The 16,855-nt window shown below is 44.3% G+C and overlaps 1 non-coding gene across 1 annotated transcript; it reads right to left on the bottom strand.

Moving 5' to 3' along the window:
- Positions 1-284: 284 nt before the first annotated feature.
- Trnap-ggg lies at positions 285-360 on the bottom strand. The gene has a single exon. It is a non-coding gene; the product is annotated as a tRNA-Pro (tRNA).
- Positions 361-16,855: the final 16,495 nt, after the last annotated feature.

Raw genomic sequence — 16,855 nt, 5'->3', positions numbered from 1 at the left:
AAACAGCAGCAGGCAGAGGATCGCTGGACCCAAGATGGTTGCGTTGAAGAAGCGCGATGATGATGATGATAGCGAATCACGCGACTGCCGCTATCCAATGATGCCGCATCGAACCAGAAGATTGTTGAATAGAGCGACTGTATTGTCGGCAAAATGCCAAAGAAAAGGAATGCGGTACTCTGAAAGCGTAGCTGATTTAGTGACTCTAAAGTAAACAAGGGAGACAATAGGACAAACACAAATCTCCGTACACTGCTAGCTGACTGGTGCGCGACCGAAAAATCCGCCTGGTCCGGGTATCGAACCCGGGACATCTCCATTCCCAATGGAGCGCTATACCAACTGAGCTAACCATGGGGTTAGCTGTCAGGAAAGCAAACAGGTTTTATCAGCTGCCACCTGTGTAACTCCAACTAGGGTGAAATGCTTGTAGTTTAAGGATATCATTATAATGCAGTTAAATGCAAAAGTGCAAGCGAGCTGGACAAGAGTGACGAAGATAATCCCTGAAGAAAAAGAACAAGGCGGACAACGGGCAAACACAAATCTTCAAACACAGCTAGGTGACTGGTGCGCGACCGAAAAAATCACAACTGAGCTGAGATGGCAGCCTCCGGATAGCGGAGCGACATGTCGACGTTGACGACTTTATAAAAAACCGCGCAAATCGCGTTCGAAATTGGCAGGTTTTACTGACAGGTGCTTGCGTGCCTTCTGTGCTGCGTTCGGCTATGTTTCCTGAATCCAAGTGCCAACCGACCGTCAATAAGGTTTTGCATTTCCGCATGTCAGCAACATCACAATGGCAGTGTTGTGCGTACTGACCGAAGACTGGAATTGTCGCCGATGTGACCGTGGCACCCTGTGTTCGCGTATCAGTGGTGCAACAGCGAGATGAGATTGCGTAAATTGTCGGGCATAGGTGCCTCTGGTCGGGCCGTAATCGGTGGGCACGGGGTGTGGCAGGTTGACGTTCTGCCTTAGATCAAAGTGTTTAAGATCGCTTGAGGAATTACAGTGCAATTGATCGACCTACGGGCGGTCATGTTAAAGCGCTGGGCTGAACCGTAGCTATTTTCCTACAGCGGCCTATGTGACTCTCGTATGCAATGTCCTGTCGCTCCTGCCCGAGAGCGATTGCGCTCTGGGAAAAGGACTGAACATTCTTTAAATACTACGAAAAGTACGTATATTTACAATTTATAATGTAAAAAGAGGAACAAATACCAATACTTTATTTTTGTCGTTAAAATATACTTCTGTTCTTGAAGAAACTGTCCTTTAACTGGGGCGCTGGGCTGAGCGCTGGAAGATTTCCAGCTCACCATAACGTGGCTCCATACACTTAACACCTGCTGCAAGCTGCCACTTTGACTGCATTCATGTTGGTCGAAAAGCGATTTCTCTGCCCATGACGCATCGCTCCCAGCTGAGTGAATACCTCCTCTATAGAGATTTCTTCAAGACGACAATGGCTGCCTCACGAGAATATCCCAGATAGAAAAACAAATACTACGATAGAAAAACTTTCTACGACGTACTGTGCGGTGAAACTAACTCATGGCTTAAAACCGCAGTGGAGCGGCTTGTTAAATCGGCTTTCAAATAATTACGGCATAAGTGTTCACTTTTTACAGGAAGATTTATCTCAAAGCCACTGAAAACACTTTCTAAGGTATGATATTATTGAGAAAAAATCAACATGCTGGGAATTTTATTTATTGCTTAGGTGCACTTTGAGAAAATCTGTACCTTCAAATCGACGAGTGTAAGAGGCGGAAGCGCAGAGCTCGGAAATAGTAGTCGGGGTAGTTTGTTGTTGTATTGATATTCGTATGTGCTGTGTATGTGTATGCGCTCGTTGTAAATGTCTACATGATACCCGTGGTACCCGTAATGTATATACATGTGTGTATAACAGAGGTGCTCAAAGCGTAACGTTTGCATGAGCATATAAAAATAATGTTGTGAACCATTCATTGGCGGTACATAGAGCCACCTAGCCTAGCTATTTGCAATTACTCTGCTTGACCCTGCCATCTGGTGGCGAGTGATTTAACCTTCTTTAACTTTTCGCGATATTTTGTGGTTACCGTGCAACAATGAGGCAAATAAGCTGCTTCGAATTTGTCTTTTGAGAGCGGCTTTTGGTTTCGCAAATGGTTTTCCAGTCGTCCGTGACGTGTGCTGCTGACGAAGGAAATGTGGCTCGAGAAATAGCAAAGGTAGGACGCAAAATGCGCGAAGAGCTGGGTATCGGTTGTCTCCGTTTAACCGCAGTGCTGATGAGAGAGACGACTGAGTGACTGCTTTCGAGACGCAGTTTCTTTACCTGCGGCGGAAGATGGCTTCAAAAATAAATTCAGTTCGCGAAAGCTCGTGTTACGCTTTTATTTGCTGTTCCTCTAGCCCCGTACAAAAGATGTAGCGTCCTCGTTAAGCCTTATTGAGCTCGATTTGCTTGATTTTGGGCCGCCATAATGAGATGCAGAGAACGGAAGAACATTACTCCCCTACTTTCAGGGACGAACGTTTCTCTCTTTCTAAAAAAAACGTTGGTTACAAGTACCTTCCTTTCTGTAGAAAGGACTGTATAAAACCTTCTTTTCTTTTTTAAAGTGCGTTTGGATTAACGGTATCCTGGTCTACAGATTTAAAATTCAAACGATGCGCTCCGCTGAAGCGTCGTTCATAACCTAAGTTCCCCATTTCAATGTGGAAACGGCTCGTTCGTCTTGTGACGATCTGGGAAAGGTGCGCATAGTTTGAGACGCCGACGCACTACAGCGAGCGCTGTTTGGCGCTTGCCCCATTAATAGTTTATACAAGAATAAAAATAAAAAAACGGCTGCGTTTTAAATTGGCAAACAGCTCAATTAATTTTTTGATAAGTGAAAAATAAAAGTGTAAGAAACCGCTGAATAAACGTTCCTGATGCGTTTCCGGTCGTGACCTGGTGAGTTTAAAATTCTGGAGTTGAGTAGACAGCGAGTTTAGCTTGGTTGCATGGTCTTCGACATCGAGCTGCGTTGGGTGCCGGCCTGGTGTCCTTCTATCCCAGCGATTTTTCTTTCCCGCGGATCATCTCACCGGAAATAAACGTCCTCAGCAAATAAAGCGCTTATGGGGAGCGAAATGTCTTGCCTTCCATTCCTTTACGAACACGCGTCGTCCTGTATTGTTTGTTGTTTCATGGCAGCATCGCTTTTAGGTGGCGTTCCATCAGCTCACATGCAATGAGGTAGGAAGGTCGTTCATCACGTTCACCGTATACCTGCTCAAGGCTTTTCGCTAAACCGTTCTACACTTGTTACACACGTTACAATATAGACATTTAATTTACCGTACTCTAGAATTTAGTTTTGTTTGCGGGAGCTCTTGCTGTCACTTTGACGCATGGATTGATCACGCGCCCGCTAGGCCCGGAATTCGCAGCGTACGGTCTACTAACACTCTGATGTTAAACAAGTGGTACCGTAAGTAGTGTAGTACTAAGATAGAAGGAGGAAGGCGATTTTACAGCATGCGAGGCTTGTTCAACATTTTTCGTAAAGTTAGTAGCACTTTTCAGAATTTTTTTAAGTTGAAACCGCGAAAACTTTATTCGAAACTGCGGAAATCGGATATACATTGAGATTCAAAGACTGACATTTTTGAACTTGCATCTCAAATAAATTTTATATTTTCGAATTTTCAAAACTTAAATTTAAACAAAATTTAGAATCTTCAAAATAATTCGTACTTTATCTCGAAAGAAGACCTTCATGCCCGCACTTGCACGAACCTCCAAATCTTCGAACTTTTCGAGTTCGAACCTCGGCGTTATAAAGTTTCGTCTTCATTTTTTTAATTCAAACCCTAAAGATGTTTGAAGTTTTCGAAACACGAACCTCGGGACGTCTGCGGCGCCTCTAGGCAAAACCATTAGTAGGAGCAACGGCGACTGCTCCAAGATGTCCTCCCCCCTAAGCCTTTAACGTTCGTGCACTTTGCTTTACGAAAACAACTACCTCGTGGACGCGTAGCAATGGCCTCAAGTTTGCCCTGAACACCTGGTTGCACTAAAAATAGCGAAGGGGCCTCAGGAAAAGACAATTCTGCATGTGGAAGGTCGCTGCGCTATTTGGTTAGAGCTGTATTCGCACCACAACCCATAGCGCTACAATACTCTTTATGCCTGAATGAGAATGTGGCGCTACCAACTGTGTTGATTAAAATGAAATTGTAAATAGGTTGAAAACTAATATACGTACAACTGATTTCGTTTCTTTAGCGTACTCGAGAGAAACAAAAAGGTGTCTGTGAAGCCTTCAGCGACACGGGAACAGGCAATGTTTTAGAACTGTTTCCGTCTACTTCACAAGAGCGGAAGGATTTATACATCAGTATGATATATAGACACATAAGGAAAAAACTACGACTTCTTATTCTAAGAGTGCACTGTTGGAAAAATACTTGTCACATACTTGACTAAACTCTTAGTAACTGTGCTAAGTAAAGGGAATGTTCGTAACCGTTAATAACCAAGCAACTTAGTAACGGAAGCTAGCCTCATTCACAAAACCTAGTAGGAGCCACTAGATTGATTTAAAAACGAATACTAACTGCTGCGGTAAGCCTAATGGACTTTTCCACATACCGACGGCACCAGGCGGTGGCTCCACAAACTGAACATCAAAGAAGTGACCTACCTGCGCTACCAACCGATAATAAGAGATACGCAGCCAGTTTCTTCACTCTCTGAGCTACGGCGCGTGCCCAACGCGACTTTAAGAGGGGCATTCGTGGCGTCCACCTAAACGTCGTGTTTTCCTTTCCGTCCACTTTTTTTTTGTGTAAGACAATTATATATATGCTGCGATTACGTGCTCTACTCGCTGATCCACAGCCTCCTTCCGAATTTCCTCAATTTTTCGTGTCGACTTTCGCCGCTTAGAGTCGGGCGCTCGCGCGTGCGCAGAACGTTTCTCGGAAAAGGTCGCTTGCCACTTAGCTTGAGAAGCTAGGTAGTGGTAGATATTGCCCAACTCCAAGTCCAGAAATATATTGGCATTGCTCGCGCGCTTAGCATTGCCTCTCCGACAATTTATATGAAGCACACAATACACGCGTAATCCATTGACGCATGTATTAGATACAGGTATCACATACACAAAAAGGACCCCACGAAAACTCTGACTTGAATGCAGGTTACTCCAATTCCTGATTGCTACGATTACTCTTCCGTATTTTATATCCGCCATTTTCAAGGCACACCTTTCCCCAATAATCATTTCAGCAAGAAATAATTTTAATAGAATGTTGCTTTCTCTCACTAATGTCAATCCTCAAAGTTGATTTTGAGTGTTCCAAGGGAAGAACCTTTTAGTGAATAGAAACCATTCACGATGTAATTTTTGACGACAATTGACATAACTACCTGCTCCTCTGCGTTTCCTATCCCATGTTTTTACTTCTCTGCACAGCTCGCACAGCTCTGCAGCAACGCCACTTGTGTACAACTTTCTGTGGAATTTTAAAAGGAGCGAAGAGAGCTCGTGCACAGCTTCGTTCGGCGTTCAAGGTGCTCCAGCGTCCATGCGCTCATAGGTGAAACTCCTTAGCCACAGAAAGTTATCCACGAATATAGTATAGAAATGGTTACTATTCCGACCCGACTTTCTTGACAGCCGCATTTACTGCCTATGGCGACGTTGAGGCAATAAACAGCTAGTAAAATAACAGTAACGGGTATAAACACGTGGTAGCTTCTGCAGTTACTATCTTCTTAAAAAATTTTCTCTGAAAGTGTAGACGAGCGAAACGTGTGAACCTGTGTGTGTGTGTGTTTTTTTTTTTTTAACGATCTGGGCAACGCGGAGTATAGACATAATATTTGTTTCCAATGGCGCTTACTTGACTGAGGTTCATGCCTGAACTTCAAGAGTTGAGAGCATGCCTCTTGCTGACTAAAAACCAATTGACAGGATGCATTTCTTTTTTTTTTTTTTTGGCATGTCTAGTATAGCGAAACTAGGTTACGGGAAGGAGATGCGTTGTTTGAGCCGAATGGGTAAAGACGCGCACATCCCAAAAGGGCTGGGCACACTCCTCGGTCTTGCAGCGAAATTTCGCTTAAACTTCACCGAGGCCTTTCAAATCACCCGAAGGAGAAATGCGGACACTGCCAATGGCCGCTCGACATCACTGTGACCGTGTGACGTCTGATCTTCGAGGCGGAGCGAGCTTTTGGAGTAGTCTGATTTTTGGCCAATCCCGTATCCGAGCCAAAGCCGAGAAAAGAAAGCGAACGTGGCGTTCAGCGGAGAAGTGGCGCTTACAAGCGGTATACGGGTAGCACGTGAGGGTTGATGACTCTGTGCAGATTTCTCAGAAGTCGCGATGAGTGAAAGTACTACGTGTAAATATGACGACTAGAGATGACTGGCCACTTAGCGGTGCAATAATTTCCAAAATATTCAAGATCGTACGTCTGGTCTTTGACGTTCGCGGTCTTTCGTCAGTTTGTCAGGACTGGGAGACCGGGTGAGCCAGACCCGACGAAGTTTAGAGAGTGAAGGCTGTCTTTTCACATTGTGCGTGCTTTATATAATTTACTGCGAAACGTTCGGTGTTTCCGGTACGGACAACAAGGTTTGACGAACTTCTCGTGAGTCGATACGTCATAGTGTTCGCACATCAAAATCGACATTTGAAGCAGCCAATTGCGCAACATATTGATTTCGCAAAACTGTTGCTCGTTAAAAAAAAAAACAAAGAATCATGAGTCATTCCACTTTGTGAAGGTGGAGGACCAGCGAAGTTGTTTTTCACACGACACAGACGTGACGCAAGATTTTGAACAAAGGTACGAACACATTTATTTTCTTGATTGGTAGTCATCGTGACGAAGGCTACGCACACACATGTCGAGGATTACAGCCGCCTCGAAGAGTCGGAGGAAACTAGACAAGCGCGACGGGACCGCCACCCGGCGGAAGGAAAGGAAACTAGGCACGCAAGAGCTTTGAACGACGACAAAAAGAGGGCGGTGCGCTTCGCTCCTCCTCCTCCTTTCTTTCTCTTCTCCTGTTGCTGATTTTGTTCATGGGTGACGTGACACGAAGTTGTGGCGTCATTTTCCCGGCTAAGTTTAGTGGGGAACTGAATTGGGTGTCGAGGTCACGTGAGAAAATTTCTCCACTAAATTTAGCCGGGAATTTTTTCCGCCAAATTGAGCCGGGAAATTTTTCCGCCAAATTTATTGGGTTTTCGTGTGCGTGAAAAGAAACAACTCCCTTTTAGCCGCTAAATTTTGCGGGAAAAGTTTGCCGTTAAAGTTAGCGGGGATATTTTTCCGCCCAAATTAGCGCGGGAATTTTCCGCTAAACTTGGTGGGGTAAGTTTATTGCTATATTTAGCGGGAACATTTTTCCGTAAAATTTAGCGGGGAAATTTTTTCGCTAAATTTGGCACGGAAATTTTCCTGCTAAATTTAGCGGGGAAAATAGAGTTTTTGTTAACGCGCATGAAAAATCCACAGAACCCTAGCCATGAACTGCTTCGCTGTAACATGGACCCCGTGAATAAACCTGTAGTCTAACCACAGCGTCGGAGTTTAACCCTCCTATGAATCGAAGGTACAGTTTCTTGGGCATAGCCGTCAGAGCACAGTGCCGGCACTTCGCAAGACACTGCAGTGGTCTGAACTTAATTATTTTCATTGGTGCTTAGGGAACAAGAAGGATCTTTCAATCTCGCGCTTTCATATGTGAGACACATACACACTGAAAAATATACATGTGTGTTTACGCCCATGACCCCGAAAAATATCAAGAAGTTTCTCCAGTGCAAAACACTGCGGCTTCTGACACTCGAAATCATTTTCAAACTTTATAGACAAATGAAAAATTCAAATTAAAAACGTTCTCTCGTATTAAGAGTAGCTCACAGTACGTTCTACAGCAGAGCTGGAATTTGACCTCTTCAGGTAATAATCGTAACTTCCGGCGCGAGGCACCAATGTCTAAGAATTCAATGGTTCAAAGGATTGAAGATGCTGATATTCGTAATTCCACTTGTGGATTTCCCCTTTGGGAAGGGGGAGGAAATACAGTATATCTCTGGGTCCATAGAACGACGGGTTCATTGACTCGACATGCCAACACGAGTTGCCCTTGATACACTCCGAATTATCGGCGCTGCTTCAATGTGACAGAACCACCGGTCGGACTCCGCGCTGCCGCAGTAGACAGATTCATAAAAAGGAGACGAGCCTCAAATAAAACTCCGTGGAGCAAGGCTCTCCCTCAAAGAGAGCACCTCGGTCGTTGCTTTGGGCCGGCATATATAGCCTGCGGGAAATGGGCGCGCCCGTGGTCGACGGTAGTGGGTTCATCACCGGAGAGGCGGACGAGTCCAAGTATTAAGGTCCCGAGGAGTGTGCCTGTGGCAAATCACCCGAGAAGGGCGAGAGAGAGCCGTCCAGGATAGAATACGGCCTAAATTCGCATCCGTGACGCGCTTTGACATGACGACGCCCATGGCCTGCCTGAGCAAGGCCTAGATAGGGATGCGGGGAACCCACGTGGTTCCCACACTCTTCAACAAGCAGTTCCTTGATATCAAGGCACTGCTCTCTTAGTGTATATAATTCATTTAATAAAATATGTGCAGCGTCGTGGAAGGCTCTGGTCTCGAAGCCTTTTTTTGGGTTTTGGAGATCGCAAACTGTCCCCTGAAGGAGCTTCAAACGCAACTAACTCAAAAATAAAGCATAATCTGAGAACGTTTTTTTGGGAATAAACGAACCACAAAATGTAAAAAAAACAAAAAAAAAAACAGTACAATCTAAATACTGAAACACGATGGAAATAAAATAACGCACAAGAACGGACGATATCGCTCAAGATATCGACCCAGCTGTAGAAGTGCGATTGTTTGCTGATGATCGTTTGGTTTTCATCCCCGTAGTAACTGTAGATGATCAAGAATTATTGAATGACTCATTGACGACTATATTTCACTGGTGTGAAAAATGGGATATGCGAATTAATTTTGATAAAACTACTGTCTTAAGCATAACCAAAAAGAAGTCTCCGTTGATGTTTTTTGTATGAAATAGATCGTGTCTTGCAACGGTTCTAACACTATTAAGTATCTTGGTATTACTATCTCGGGGGATCTCAGCCGGAATACGCACGTTAAAAATGTATGTAATTCAGCATATAGGAAACTGTTTTATGAGGCGATCTCTAAGAGGGACGAACTACGTACGATATCCGGACCAACGTTTATAAAGCTCTAGTGCGCCCGACATTGGAATATGCATCGATAATATGGGACCCCCACGCACGAACTCAAATAGATAAAGTGGAGCGCATTCAAAGGCTAGCAGCAAGGTTTATCTTTTCTAAATACGATAGACACGAGTCTGTTTCGGCATTCTTGAGGGAAGCCCAATTATCCTCCTTAGCGTCAAGACGAAGAATTGCGCGGCTGAAGTTTTTTTATTTGTTGTATTTTAAAAATCTCCATATTTACCCGTAAACTTGTATCAGATCTCCAGGAAGACGGTCTCGACGACTAAACAGTGAATTGTCAGCTGACCCATTTATGCCGAATATTGACATTTTTAAATATTCGTTTCTTGCCAAAACAATAGAAGAATGGAACAGATATGTTTTTTCGGACCTCCCTTCTGTTGAAGAATTTGAAGAAATGTTGATGAACTGGTTTGCTGACGAGTAGTTGCACCTGTGAGAATGATTGTTCTATGCCTAATTTCTTGTGTCACCTGAATTTTGTTTAATGTATTACTGTATTCACTCCTGCTATAACCCGCAAGGGTTGGCAGTATTTGAAATAAATAAATAAATAATATCTCAAAAGTAGACGTAGACTACTATGACAGGTCGCTTGACGGCGGGTGTCTGCTGGTGATGCGCACGTAGCACAACACGCCGGGTTGGGGATGGGGCGGTATTGGCCTGCCGGGATAGCGATACCGGCCAGTACGGGAAACGCCCCAAGGGGCGACATTGGCCGGGCCCAATGCCGGAATCCGGCCGGTACCGGGAACTTATTGGGGAACCGGGATGCCGAGAATACGGGATGTTCCCAGCGAGCTCCCGACACAGATCCCCGGCATGGAACCGGTGGTACGGTAGGAAACCATCAGTGTGCCAGCGTGTTTCCGGGTCAGAGCCAGTCCAATTGCGGATTAGTCCCAGTGTAAAAACAGATCAGTGCCAGCGTAATTGCAGGTCATTGCCTGCGAAATTGCGGATCAGCACCAGCGTATGCGTCATTCAGTGTACCCACCATAGAACCAGCAGAATCTAGCTGTGTCAGGCTTTAAAGCCCAGGAATTACATTTTACTGCATTTTTAAACAGCTAACTTCTCAGCAGATCAAATTGACTTAAATGTGGAAATGCTAAATTTCTCAGTCCAAACTATTTTATTGGTTTTCATATCTTTTATAGGTGCTGACCGTTTTTAACATGTTTTTCGGACTTCTGAAAAAAGCCGGCTTAGTATTTGTGCAATTTTAAGAAACAATTCTGTGTGAACAATTGACTTTCTCCATGTATACAGTATACTCATGGCAATTATTGTATACTCGTTGAGACGACATGTCCCATTCATCTGTCGCCCAGATGCATATTGTGGGTAGTACAAGAAGGGAACATACAAAATGTTTTTTACCGTGACATTCTTTATTGTGACTCGTGCATCCATAGCAGCTAGCTCCTCAGCCAGAGTGTCCCTCATCGTCAAGGGCGGTTGGAACCACCAGTGGAGTGTCCGTCTTTTTAACTCTATTGCCCTTGCCCGCCTCCCTGCCCGTCAGCCACTTCTGCACCGCGTCCACGCTGCACGAGTGCAACTTTGTATGGCACCTGTAAAGAGAATTGTCAGATCACAGAGATTAGTTGAGGGATAGGGGGAAGCCAATACTTTGCATATTAGCTACACACAAGGTGCTGTTCACACACTGCAGTTTGTGAGCATTTACTTTGTGTAAATATAGGTCCCTCACTTAGCCTGCAATTCAAAGGTGACAGAAAGAGAGCACCACAGAGGTGGAGATTGTGGGTTTGGCTACCACGCTACGGTGCAGATTCTATGGAGGCATATGGCTATTTCACGCCACATCCTATTAATCTGAAATGGGGGGCGAGACGGGGCGGGGGGCGAGAAGGGGTGGGGTGCAGAGATGAGTGGTTAAAAAAAGAGCAAAACTTCCCCAACTGACACTCTACAGACCAAGGCCTCTAAATGGTCGTCATTAGATTTTCAACCTGGAAACTAACAGGATAACAAGACAAGAGCAACAAAAACCTTTTTTTACAGTTCCTTCAAGACGCTGCTTTTCAGTATGAAGGTTCCGAGAATGGTAACACAGGAGATATTCATAATAAAAAATGCAAGTCAAATTAAAAAAAAAAAAAAAATAACGACAGGAATTGACGACTTAAATTTTGCATATTGCAAGACTTAACAAGAAACTGAAGCTGTTCTGCATTTGAGGAAGAACACCAAAGTCGTCTTGATATGGCATCCAGGATCACAAATGTCGAGTTCATTTCTTCAATCTTGTGCACGGAGGCTGCAGAAATTAATTTCTAAAGTACAGCTGAAGCCCCTCCTCCCGGGGCGTGACGTCATGCTGGGAGTTTTCGGAATTTCTGCTCTCGCTCATCTTCAGCTCCTGTCAAACCTATGCACGTGAACTCTTGTATTTGTAAAAAGGTCAGAAATTGACACCACAACTGGCATCAGTGTGGAAAAATACAACTGGCAAGCTTGCAATTGCACGCGCCGCCCACACGAGCGACACGTGCTTGGCGCCCCAAAGATCCTAGTACGACGTCACGACTGCTCTGAGGCTTTTCGTGTTTTCTCGCGTCTAGTTACACCTTCGGGGAAAACGAAAGTGATATTCAGATTCACAGGACAAAAATACGCCAGAAGTCACCTGTAACTCGTTTTTTTGTCAAAAAGTGTTTCAGTTTCCCTTTAATTGTCAACATATTTCAAAGATTGTGCTTGTCTATTGAGCTCCAATAGAGATACCATAAATTTAATAGCTAGCAAAGAATATGCATTACCGATGACCACCTTACACATCATGGCGTCCTTGAACCTTGACTTTCCTTGGTAGCCCAGAAGGGCCGGAGAACTGCTCCTGGACTTTCTTTGAGAACAGGCGTCCCACCATCTCTCGTACCACCTTCTGCAGGTTCTTGCTGTCTCCTAGAGACACGAGCTGCTCCTCCTAGAAAGACAAAATGTGTTCTCAATATGTCAATAAAGTTATTTATATGCAGATACAAGTATGAACATGTCTCAAGTAAGAGAATGTGAATGCCCAGGTAAATGCAGCAAGCCACACTATACATGCATCAAAATGTTACAATATTTACTAGAGAGAGAATAAAAAATATTAGAATATATGGCATCCCTACCTGTCTTAGATGAAACCAGAAAGATTAAAATATTCCCCTCCATAATCCGCTAAATCTCATTAGTCAGTCAAATTCGTTGCAACGTTCAAATTGTGCAAACGTTTTGATGGATCATCTTTGCCCATCAGCATCCACTCAGTAATTTTAATAATGTATGTGGTTCTCAAAACAGTGCATTCAAGACCCTGCGCATCTTGACTTTGTTAAAGCTTAGTCTAGCTGCCGGCTAGTCACCCTACAAATTTATCACCTATTTTACGACTTTACGAAGACTGGAATTGAAAAAGGCATAAAAAGGCAGGAATTGACCAAAACCGTCATCATAGTTGCAAAAAATGGCAACAGCAGCACAGTATGAGCAGTTACCTTTCCATATTTTTGTTTAGTGCTCACTCAGTTGTGGCCCTGTAGGCCAATGAACAAACTTACTCAGCTCAAGCTCGCCTCGTGTAATAATCGCTTGTGCGACTACCGTATGCTATGCCTGGAGACACAGCTACGCATGCACTCACACCCCCTGAATAAAGTGGCGGATGCAATGACAGTTACTCTTTCACCTTGGAAAATTTGATTTCCTCTCATAGGGTGACCTTCGGTTAGGACTGGCTAACATCTCATTTTGGAAATGCACTACTAATGTAAAGTAAAGATGGAATTAAGATTTATCTGGCAACCCGTTACAAATTTGTTTGGGCATATGCATATGGTGGGCACGCTCAAAAGCGATTTTAGACCAGGCTAAAAGTTATTTTCAAGCATGTACCTTTACTTCTGTAACAGATGCCGAAAGCACAAATGAATTTATTGCCCTAAATATTTAGATCTCTTGATTATAGCCTCAAGTGAGAACAGGAAAACCAAAAGAAGCCCAATATATACTACAGCATCTCGATCCTTCTGTCAAGCAAGCATTAAACACAAAAAGCATGCAGGCAGGTTTGTGTGTGCTCCGCACACATACTCACGGCGAGAGTTGTTGCAGGTGCGGAATTTAACTTCTAAGGATAAAACGGGCAGAAGTGTCGTAGCAAATCAGCATGATTTATGATTATTTGCAGGCCGACATATTGTAAGCACCCAAAGGCATATATGTTGGGCGATTTTACTTCCCCTGTTGTGAAATGCTTTACTTAAAAATATTTCAAGAAGCGGCAGTTGAAAAAGACATAAAATGCCGTTCAATGAGGTTGCACATGAAGGCCTCGTCTACACGACCTTCGGGTGGAAAGAACTGTTCAAAAATGTAATGATGCACAAATATTTAATTTTTGGTGGCCACCGTCCATCATTTCTCCCTTCAGTAGCCTCTATGAAACGCAGTTTAACAATTGCAAAAAGTTTACACAGGCTACTAAAGCTGACTTACAAAACGTGCAACTGGCGTTGCGTCACCTTGACACAATTCTATCGCACGGTTCAGTTTAAGGGTACCCCTTACAATAAATAGCCTTCCATTGTGCATTGGCTGTGCATGCACTCTGCTGTTATAAATAACAGAAGGCCCGTAATGAAGGTAGGGCAACTTACTCCTTTTTAATTTGCCACCGACCGTGCTTCAAACATAGTTTGGGTGGGCATCCATTTGAAATATTACGGTAAAAGGCTTCAGTCCACATTCCAACCCTATTTGCATAAATCTTCAGATAACCCAAGTTAAACCACAAAGTAAGAATCGTAGCCTTATGCCCGTCAATATTGTGAAAAAGAGGACACATAAATACCGGCAGTGTCCTGTTGAAGTTCTTCAGCTGCGCTTCTGCAGCATAAGCTGTTCCATGTTGCGGAGAGGCATCAGGAACAGCTCGGGTGGTTAAGGCCTGGCCAGTTCCTGGGGCGTCGCCTGTTCCCCGGGCCTCGCCTGCCCTCCCTGGTGCTTGGAAGACACCACGTGCCCGAGCACCTGCCCAACAGACTTGCAGTTCCCTGTTCTGCTGCTGTAGGTGCCCATTCTGGATGTGCAGGTCTATCACGGCCTAAGCAGCTGAGCGTCGAAGGCTGCAAGATAACCAAAGCATAAGAAAGCATTATCCATTTTGCTGATCAACATTATGCACTGATGATGCGAAGAAACTTTTTCAAAAACTTGGGTTTCGGGAAGTTTCAGAAGAACGCTTGAACCTTCAGGTGTTTCGGATGGTTTGGGTAGCTTTGGAACGGTTGCCAGACACAGTGAGTGTTTCAAATTTTTGTAAAAATTTAAGAGAAATTATTTTTTGTATGCAATATTTATAAATTTAATAAAAAAAATGTGTTAATCAAATAAACTTTCTGAAAAGGAGACACAGCCCCAATTTTCAGAACTTCACAGTTTTGACTTGTACGGTCAAAATGAATGCTTCCACAAAGTTTTTTGACAATCAAAGGAAAAAACAATACTGATTTGTCGGCGGCGCACGCTTGGCTGCGATAAGCACCAGTTTAAAAATCTGATATATAGGTCCGTGCCTATTAGGCCTAGCTTGGTGCATGTACCCTTGTTGGAACTGCCATTTTCTGGGCTTTCAGGACCGCCTTTTTATTTTTAACTGTCAACCGTCTAAGAATGGGAGAGAATCCCGTTAAGAACACTTGCCCTGGTATAGAAAACGAAATTGGCTGCAAGCGGCTGCTCTGTGGTCACATGATACCTCGCACCTAGGCATACGACGCTTTAGAATGAATTGGCACTTCCAAGTAAAGCACAGGTCATCAATTGCGCCCCTTGTTAAATAGCAGAAGTTCCCAATGCAACTTTTTTTCTATCGTTTCACTTGCAGCATACAGCGTGTAACAGATGATCCACCTTTCTTCGGTTCTGGTAGCAGACGACGCAACGGCGTCTTGTTTCCCGCAGCAAATGACACTCTAGGGCAGACAAGCCCTCCCTCTTTACTCACGTTAGCAGGCGACGTGTCTGTTAAAGAAAGGTCAGCTCCCTCAGTACAAGCCTGCCGAGATCTCAATTTCACAAAACACAACAAATTTTGGCCATTAGTACAACATTTCAAGGTACAAACAGAAGCTGCACAGCACGGCGCCGAAGTGAACTTGCTGCACCTAAAAACAAGCCTCTACGCTGTCCGTCGAGCCTCTCCAGAGTAGGACAGCACCACGGCCGTTCTCGGCAGCATGCAATGCTTTCCCACACCATTACGAGAAAGTTTTGTGCCCAGTAGCGTATTGAAGGACTCGGTCACCACTGTAATTGTGCATGTGTCACTACGAAGATTTTGGAGCTAACTAAATTGAGCAACTGTACGCAAGCTAATCTGGTCAAGCATGCTGACAGAGGGCAGATCAAAAACGTGTGCTAGCACATTATCAGGACTTTAGGTGAAAAGGAACAGTACAAAATAATACTTACTGCATTTCTGCAAACTTGATGCTCTGAACGAAGGCCAGTCAGGGTCTGGTGCTCGGTACGCTCGCACACGAGACAAGATGTCCGCCCCAAAATTTTGCTTGGCCTCACGCCGTTGTTTCATACTCACGTCAAACCACAACAGAGGGACGGGCGCCACCGTTATTTCGTCATTCTCTTCGATGAACAGTACTCCTCCTCACTAGAATAAAAGGCGTGGTCAGACATGATGTTCATTCAAGTTACTTCACACTGTCAGGTCTTCGCAACCTTTAGCATATATTATAATGACTCCATGGCTATATCCCCATGCACGGCCACAATGAAACACGACGGCGTCGCATTCCGGTAACGCCAAATAATAAAAGTAGCAGTAAAAGAGAAAAACGGTGCTCATTTCGCGTAAAGGTCTGTTTACACCATGCTTTGTAGCTTTTTACTTGCAACGGTTTCGTGATACCGAGGTTTCGTGCAAATAGCTTATTTACATCCAGTTTTTCAAGCAATGGCAATGGCGTTTCGACTATACTCCGTTCATTTTTAAGCTGAGACTAGAAGCTCCGCCTTCAATGCAAGCTTTCTGCCCTTGCTAACACAAGTGCGATCATGCAGGCACGCAAAACCAAATAACTGTAGAAGCCAGCGAGCTCGCACTGAAGGCGGAGATTCTAGTCTCAGCTTAGGGGCGAACGAAGTATACATTCCTTGCATAAGACGACACGCTAGGTAAGGACGGGGCCCTGTGCCATGCCGGTGGTGGACTGCACAACGCGCGGTTGTGCTTACCAAGGCGTAGGATGCCGCTAACTGCCTGGACATACCGTAGAATACCGTGCATCCGCCCATTCCACATTAAGCGCCCATTACCAAACTTTTGAGATCTGAGGAAATACGCACAGTACATTTATATGTAAAATTGACGACCGGACAAGCACCCATCCCCCATTTTTTTGTGATTATTTCCAAAGTTTGAGTGCGCGCTTGCCCGGTATTTAACGGTACACCGTATTTTCATAGAAGGAACCTAGTTTTGTTAGATGTGAACTCGGAAAAACGAGCCGAGC

Source organism: Ixodes scapularis, unplaced genomic scaffold, assembly GCF_016920785.2.
Source record: "Ixodes scapularis isolate PalLabHiFi unplaced genomic scaffold, ASM1692078v2 PGA_scaffold0__279_contigs__length_252992795, whole genome shotgun sequence".
Classification (NCBI taxonomy): Eukaryota; Metazoa; Arthropoda; class Arachnida; order Ixodida; family Ixodidae; genus Ixodes; species Ixodes scapularis.
The sequence above is the reverse complement of the archived record's forward strand: the minus strand, read 5'-3'. Positions and strand labels throughout refer to the sequence as shown.